We start from the raw sequence: 7,873 nt of genomic DNA, 5'->3' as shown, positions 1-7,873 counted from the left end.
AAATACAATAATTAATATGTTCTGATTTATACACAAATGCACATTACCTCACACATGCACAAACACCCTTAGATAAAGAACAGAAAACATATCATCCTGAGTTGAATAGAATTTCATTTGCAGAAATGTTTTAGGTTAAATAAAAGTTTTCAAAAACAAACACTAAAAAACACTTTCAGGTAAAAGTCAGGAGCACACGAACCCTGAAGTCATCAAGTTATTAAGTTTGGTTCAAAATCAATCGCTTATAAGTCAACAGAATCTTTAGAGAATAGCTTAAAAAAGATTTTATAAGAGTAATTTCTAATAAGAAATAATAGAAATAAGTTGTTTAAACAAGTTTTATATTAATCCAGAGTTATTTAGTTTAGCATTGTTGGGAATTCTTCCTTCTTGCATTTTGTTCCTTGTTTACTTTTCTATATCCAAAAGTATCTAATAGTCTTTTTGATTGGTTTAATGCTTTTAATGTTAGTGCTAAGTTTAAGAAAATAATTTATGTAGCAATATGCAGAATGCCTTAAAACAGCTATGATTCCTTCACATGCCTTTATAATGCCAAACCTTGTGGCCCAAACTATTCTGACACACAATGCCTTTAATCATACTTTCCATCTCAGGTATATAAAAGGCTGTACATTGCCTTGAAAAAGGAGCTTCCATGTTAAAATTAATTTCACTTGTGGTATTAAAAGTAAGACTGCAATATTTCATGTTAGATCCATTTAAGAATACATTTGCTTCTAAAATGCAGCTATAGAATTTGTTATTACCTCACTCTGAACCGATAGATCAAAGCATTGATAGTTGCAGAAAAAAATAGTAATCAAAACTTAGATTACATGTTTAGTTAGCATGATAAATTTAATACTCTAGTTAAAGAAAACATTTATGGTAATATTTGTATTCCCTTGTATTTTGCCTTGCATTAGCAAACGTTTGATCAAAGTTTTTTCCAAGTTTTTTGTTTTTTAGAAAAATAAAAAAAAAAGGGGCAAAGGTGTGGGAACCCAAACCCAGCTTTCAGCAAAGGAAAACAAGGGCTGACAAAAACCTCATGATCTGAAGGAGCTGGACCCTTCTCAGAAGACCTGTTAAAGTTCTACCTCATGGATCAAGCTTGGCTCCAGCAGAAATCAGAAAGGACTTTTGAGATGATTGTATCAAACCATGTCTAAACCCCTGTAATCCCTCTGTCCCCCATGTAATCCTACTAGAAGAAAAATTAACTATTTGGAAATTGCAGTAAAAATTTGTGTAACTCCCCAATTAACATAGGTTGGCCCCTTCATTAACATACAGCCCCAGATGCCTTTCAAATAGTGTTCTCGTGTTCAATAAACTATTCCAGTTCCCCATACTGGGATCGTGTCTAGCTTTTATTTTTCAGACCGCCACTCAAAGGGGCTAAAAGGGGGCTGCGACCTCCACTGAGCTGAGCCACCTCACTGCGGTTTGTCCAGTGAAGTCTCCCTTTTATTGCAATAAAAGTTTATTTTTTTTCGTCGGCTCCTCGATCTCCTGGCTATTTCTGTGTTTCCCACTGGCTGGAATTTCAGACGACCACAATCCCATGGTCTCTACAGCCCCGGCTGTCCCGCACCTTCCCATCTCCAACAAGGTCTTTGCTGTGTGTTAGGAAGAGGTGGAGCAGCACAGCATTCCTTTGGCTTGTCAGAGGCTCCAGCCCCCTGGGCCAGGAAGTTGTCGTCACCGCTTTCCGGGAACCTGCTGGACTCTTGGTGCTTGGCTGTGTTGCTTCTCCAGCTCCCGCCAGGGCAGTTGAAGTCTCCACGAGAAGCAGGGACTGTGACCTGGAGGCTGCTTCAAGCTGCCTGTAGAGGTCTCCTCCCCATCTTGCTCCTGCTCAGGAGGCCTGGAGCAAACCCCCACAGCAGTGTGCCCATTCCCAGCCTGCCCGCCCTTTGATCCTGACCCATCAACTCCTGAGTGGCTCGCCATCCCCCCCAAGACAGAGGTCGAGACCTTCCGAGTGTCACCTCCCCGAGATCTACGGATGTCGTCTCCCTGGGCTCCTGTGAGGCCCCGCATGTGGTTGCCAGCGCATTCTTCCCTCTCCCTTATGGGCCCTGTCCAATGCAGCCCCAGGGCAGCCCGGAGGAGCCCTGTCTGGGGCTGCGCTGGGGTGACCGGGGACACGGTGGGCTCACTGGGAGCAGCCTTCCAAAGCCCCAGAGCGGCAGGATGGTGCCCAGGCTCTGCTCAGGGCTGCTTTGGGCGTGGGGCCGTCTGCACGAGTCCTGCACGGGACCCATGTGTCCTGGCTGCCATGCCAAAGGGCTGCTTCCCCAGGCGAAGGGGACAGGGGAGTGACCCTGCGTGAGAGCCTGCACCTCTGGCAGTGACTCAGGCCCGGGGTGCCCTTTGGGTGCCCTTGGTGCCCTTTGGGCCTTGCTGGATCTGCTTGCTGCCATTTGCTGGGGCCACCCTGCACTCCCTCCCCATTCCAGGCAGACACAGGCAGGTGTTGGAATAAAATCTTTTCTTCCGTAACCAGAAGGAAACTGTTAACTATATCTACGGAACGGCGGAGGGGGTCAGACAGAAATGCACACAAATCAACAGGATTGGCAAAAATGTCCGCTTTATTAGAGGACAGACAGCTTATATGCTGCCTGTGACACACAGACATGTGATTCTTCCCCAGGTTACATTGGATACATAAGGCAAACATACTGTGGTGTACAGTACTAGTTGGATATCAGCAGGTGTCCATAAGCCTTGTTTTCCTGCCAGAACAACTCCTCCTTCACCTTGGCACAAGGCCTGCAGCCATATTAGTGACGCAGTATTTTTTACTCTCTGCACCCAGCCATGCCAAGGGGAAGGTCTCAGAAATGCAACTGAAATTGTTCACACAATTTCTGTCCACCGACAAATCCCCCGTTGATGTTTGAACAATTTAAATTGCATTTCTGTAACATTCCTTATTGTATCCATAACATCTCAATAAGCGCAAACATACAACACCACCACCATCACCAATAAACTCAGCAACCTATTGACCCTAAGATGTGTGCTCTCAAAGTGTGCCTAAAAGTGCTTCTTTAAATATAGGGTTTATTCTTAAAACTTCCACTCTGTCCAGAACATCCTTGGAAATGGAACTCCATTAAACTCTGGGCCATATGTCTTCTGTTATTCTTTTTCACACCTTGGCCCTTGAATAACACAATGACATGATCGTATATTAACACTGGATCTTCCGTTTCTATTGCACTCTTTGCATACCATTCTATTGCAGCCCGGAGAGTTTGTTCAGGATTTCTTGCCATTTTATGGAAAGGTATCGGTGTATTTGTTTATCCAAAAGTGTTTGTGTAAGTGAATATTCACACATATACATGCATACATTTTCATTCATTCTCTTTCACACGGTGGCCACCATCATTCAAACACACATCACACAAACATATTTTTGAATCTCATTTCACTGTGTCTCATGAGTAATGAAACCATACTAATTCTCTAGTACCTTATGGTGTTAAAGCTTCTCCACCAAACAGGTAAACTTTCCTCCACCAGTACCCAGTGAATAATCTAAGATCTTAACCTTCTATAATCATATGCTTAAACATACTAAAAAATTGTGCTCCAACAAAACTAAAAATACTGTGCCTTAACAACACTAAAATGTGCTCATAATGCTGACAAATTGTGCTCCTGTAATACTTACTTTAAAGTTCGTACACTCTCTTAAATCCTTAATTTCATGTGCTTAAAAAAAACACTAAAAAGGTGTATATGACTAAGAAAAACTATGCTTATAATACCAAAAAGAATTGTGCTCCAAAAACTGTGTTCTAACAATATTGAGGAAACTGTTAGCCACAACAGCTCCTGATGTTACCATTGTTACCTGCAGAAAACAGCATCAACCTTGTTCTTTCTTTCCAAGGTTTCATTCATCATGCAGGCAGCTACAAACACCTGTGTACAAAAAAGACCTTAACATATGAAACAACTTTTGCAAATGAACTGAGGGGGTTGTCACCTGTTCTCTCCCCGTTTCTGTCTTGCAAAAGTGTTTTACAAATTCTTAAATCACTGACCCCTATACCAAATACACAGCATTGTCTGGCAACTTGGTAGTAGTTTTCAAAGTGGACAAGCAATTCACCCTTTCAAAGTTTTTCTAGTTTGGATATGATATAGAATTTTACCTCAAAAATTGTTATTGCACAGCCACATATAATTTTGGGAAGACTCGTAAGCCAAAAGGTTTCTGTCATATGATGATTCCAAATAAATCTTGCTACCCACTGTAACACTACTGAGATGAAACACAGAAAAATACAAGCACTACAAAATAGTTAATGTCTGATGTAGAGTTCCCAAACCACACCAGTCTGCCTGATCTTCACAAACATCACTGATGTGACATGAGCAGCACAGAAACAGATCGTTGTATACAGTGACAACCCTTAGGCCTCAGGATGTTAAAAGTTCTATAGTTTTCCATTGTCTTCCTTTCCCCTTAGTGACACGTCTGCCCTATCTCAGTCAAGAAATCATCTTCTAAATCTGCATCTAAACAGACATTCCTCTGCTCCACAATTTGCACAGGCAACACGGAGAAAAAAGGTGTTTTTCGCAGAGTGTGATCTTTTGGCAGCTCTGGATGAGTTGTGGGGAGAGAATCCTTCTCTTTCCTAGATACCAGTGACAAGCAGTCTGCAGTGGAGCTGCTTTCCAAACAGCTGAATGTTTGTGTACATTCAGTGGTAGACCTATTTCTGTTTTCTCACTTTTTTCTCCTTGGCAAAGGCTGTTTGGTTCAAGTTGGCTGCCAGAATGCAGGAGCGCTTTTGATTCCTGAGTATGTTCTACCTCAGTGCTGGCTTCCTGCAGTTCATCTTTGTCCACTTCTTCATGCATCAGGCACAGATTTGTATTAAACTCACATTGAACTTCACAAGCTACAATATTAGTAGGTTTCTTTGGATTCTGAGATACACTAATGTCTTTAAAATCCTTTCCACTGCTGTCTTCAGTTACACTTTGGACTTTGGCTTCTGGATTGTCAGGTAAACTTTCAATCTGTCCATGTTTAATTTCCAATATATTTTTTTTTTCTAAGTTGATTGCACTACTGGTTAATTGGTTAATTATTTCTGCATCACTGTATGTTTGAATTCATAATGCTTCAGTGAAGACAAGTCTTCATCCTTGGATTCATATTCTTTGTGAGATATGAATGAAAGCACCTCTGGCATAACCTCTGCCAAACTATCTGTGCTTGTTTCCATACAGATTATCTCTTTTTCAGACATCTCTACTGGTGTTGCAGATTGGCTGTAACTTGCACTGGCAGCAACAGCTAAAGGGTGACATCGATATGTTGTCTCCTGTGAGGAAAAATCTGTCTCTGTTGTTATGCCTTCTGCAGATATTTGGTCATAATCCGTTTCTTGCATTGTTTCCAAATTACTCTCCCCAGACCTGAGGAGACATTCTGTAACAGTTGATTCTGCTCCATGTCCAGCCAGTGTCTGAAACTCATAGCTGCTTACTAGAGAGCAGTTCTTATTTGCTAAGTCACTGAGAAAGAAACCCTCATCAGGTGTTGGTATTTTTTTGTATTGGCAAAAGCTGCCCATGGTTTCCAAATTGGATGTGTTTTACTGCAGATGTCTGTGTTGAGGTCATATTATGAGCAAGTCCCATAGAAGATTCAGCAGTAGATGCACTGACAGATGCACTTCCCCTGCCTGAATCTGTCACACTTGATTGTGCCATCAAGTTATTATAGTCATTGTCAAGCTCATCTTTTGAAAAAGTTCGCATTTAAGTCTATGACAGTGAAAAAATACTGTTTGATCATTCTGTTTAATACTCAGCCTTAAGCTACATGTGCAGTTCAGAAGGATATAGAAGGCCAGATTCCAGCTTGCAGCCAGTTCCTTAGATGTGATCTACATCATCTCCTCGTGTTTTTAGTTCTTTTATCTATGAAATTTCGGTAAGAGAACAAAATTCACAACATAAGCAGCACAAAGGAAAACAAATAACTAGTTGTAAGAACATGTAACTCCATAATTGTGGAACAACAGCACAGAACAGGTAAAAACCACACCCATTATACTAAAATCCTAAATCACTCACAGGTTTTAATTAATTTCCCGAATGTAAAGCTAACTAAATCTAGCTTTGAGATCGTTATATTGGGAGGCAAACTAGAAAAATTTTACTAAATTCAACCTGACTCTAGTAGCTTTATTGCAATCTCTACTGATTTCCTGACAGATTATCATGTGGTCTCCAGACATTTCTGCTTTATAAATCAAATGGGCATAAAAAGTTCTAATTCACGCATCAATAGTTTTGCAAAGTGTAATTTAGCAATCTGCTCTTTTATTGGTATAAAGTAAACACACACATTTTGCATCTTGTTAGGTTATTTTAAAAATAATCTGAAATTCATGTAGTATAACTGTTGACATAACATCAGTGCCAAGAGAGATAAGTCAAACTTCACAGCATAGTGTGTGCCTGAGTAGTGTTTTTAGAAAAGCAATTAGGCTGTATGCTATATCAGCAGTTATAAAACATTTAAAAACATATAATACGTTTTGTTTGACCAAACTGCTCTGTACATACTGTACGAATCCACGACAGAAGATATATATTAAAATCTGAAAAAAAATGTACTTGCTGCTATGTTATAAATAGAATATTAACAATTGCTTAAACAGTACATGAAATGCAACTCAAAGTTGCAACTCTGTCATAAACACAGAAGAAAAAAAAAAGGAAAAAATAATGAATTCACTAAACTTGACCAAGGAAAAGAAATAATATCAGACAGGAATGTAAATTAACATCCAAATGTTAAAATCAGCTGAGTAAACCTTTTTAAATACAATTCTAAAGATGTGATTTCCACTGTCACAATAACTTCTCAGTTTATAACAGGAAGATAGAGAGATGTTTTACCTAAGAATCAAGGAAATCCTCAGCCTGCCAGCTTTCCATTTATCTTATTTGCAGATTTGTAGTTTTTGGTGTATAAGTTCTACTCTCTCCCTAGTTCTGAGAAACTGCTGGAGGTGGTTTGAGTCCCACCCAGTTGCTAAGCAACAAATGATCTCTATTGTGTGAACCTTATGTCTCCTCCTGCTAAGACTGAACACGAAATTTGGGCAGAAGTTCTTTACAGGGGTAAAATGTGACTAAAACCAAGGCAACTCACTAAAGCTTTTATATAAAGATTCATTCTCTGGGAAACTCTTAAAATTTCTTGCATGCTAACTTTTAGTAAAACACAATCTTTTAGTTTTAAGTTATCCACAAGTGAGCAGAAGGACTAAAGAGAGAGAGATTCTGCTTTCTGTTCTCAGTTACCGACATGCCTGGATTCTGCGGGGCAACTCCCCCGCAAGTCAGTCACCGCCGAGCTGCTGTTCCCCGGGCTGCTCCGTGCGCCGTGCAGCTCCCGGGGATGCCCGCAGAAGTCTGGCTGGCTCTGCAGAAGTAGCTGTCGGCGTTGCCTCTGTCGCTGAGGTGCCTCTGCCGCCGAGGTGCCCCTGCCGCCTTTTGCCGTGGCTGCCAGCGCCGCCTCCCCCACGGCCGAGCCGGCGCAGCGGCAGCCCCAGCGCGCAGCCCCCAGCCCTGGAGTGCGGCCCCAGCGCCCGCACGCCGGACTCTGGTTTGAGTAATCCTAAAGAGAATTTTTATGCTTTTATGTGTACCCGAGACACTCTAACGGGAGGAAATTCTCCCGGACTCTCACCTCTGGCTTTTAACAGTTACTAACAAACGTATGGCCGCTTCTCCACACACACACAAGCACGGTACCGTTAACAATACAGTGAGCTCACAACAACGTTGGACACACAACACAATTAACACG

At 41.3% G+C, this 7,873-nt stretch overlaps 1 long non-coding RNA gene across 1 annotated transcript; it reads right to left on the bottom strand.

Annotated features, from left to right (window-relative positions):
• Positions 1 to 5,831: 5,831 nt before the first annotated feature.
• Positions 5,832 to 7,630, bottom strand: LOC135405103 (uncharacterized). The gene is made up of 2 exons (XR_010425739.1): positions 6,958 to 7,630; positions 5,832 to 5,970 (listed from the first exon to the last, which is right to left on the bottom strand). It is a non-coding gene; the product is annotated as an uncharacterized LOC135405103 (long non-coding RNA).
• Positions 7,631 to 7,873: the final 243 nt, after the last annotated feature.

Source organism: Pseudopipra pipra, chromosome W, assembly GCF_036250125.1.
Source record: "Pseudopipra pipra isolate bDixPip1 chromosome W, bDixPip1.hap1, whole genome shotgun sequence".
In the NCBI taxonomy this organism is placed as follows: domain Eukaryota; kingdom Metazoa; phylum Chordata; class Aves; order Passeriformes; family Pipridae; genus Pseudopipra; species Pseudopipra pipra.
The sequence above is the reverse complement of the archived record's forward strand: the minus strand, read 5'-3'. Positions and strand labels throughout refer to the sequence as shown.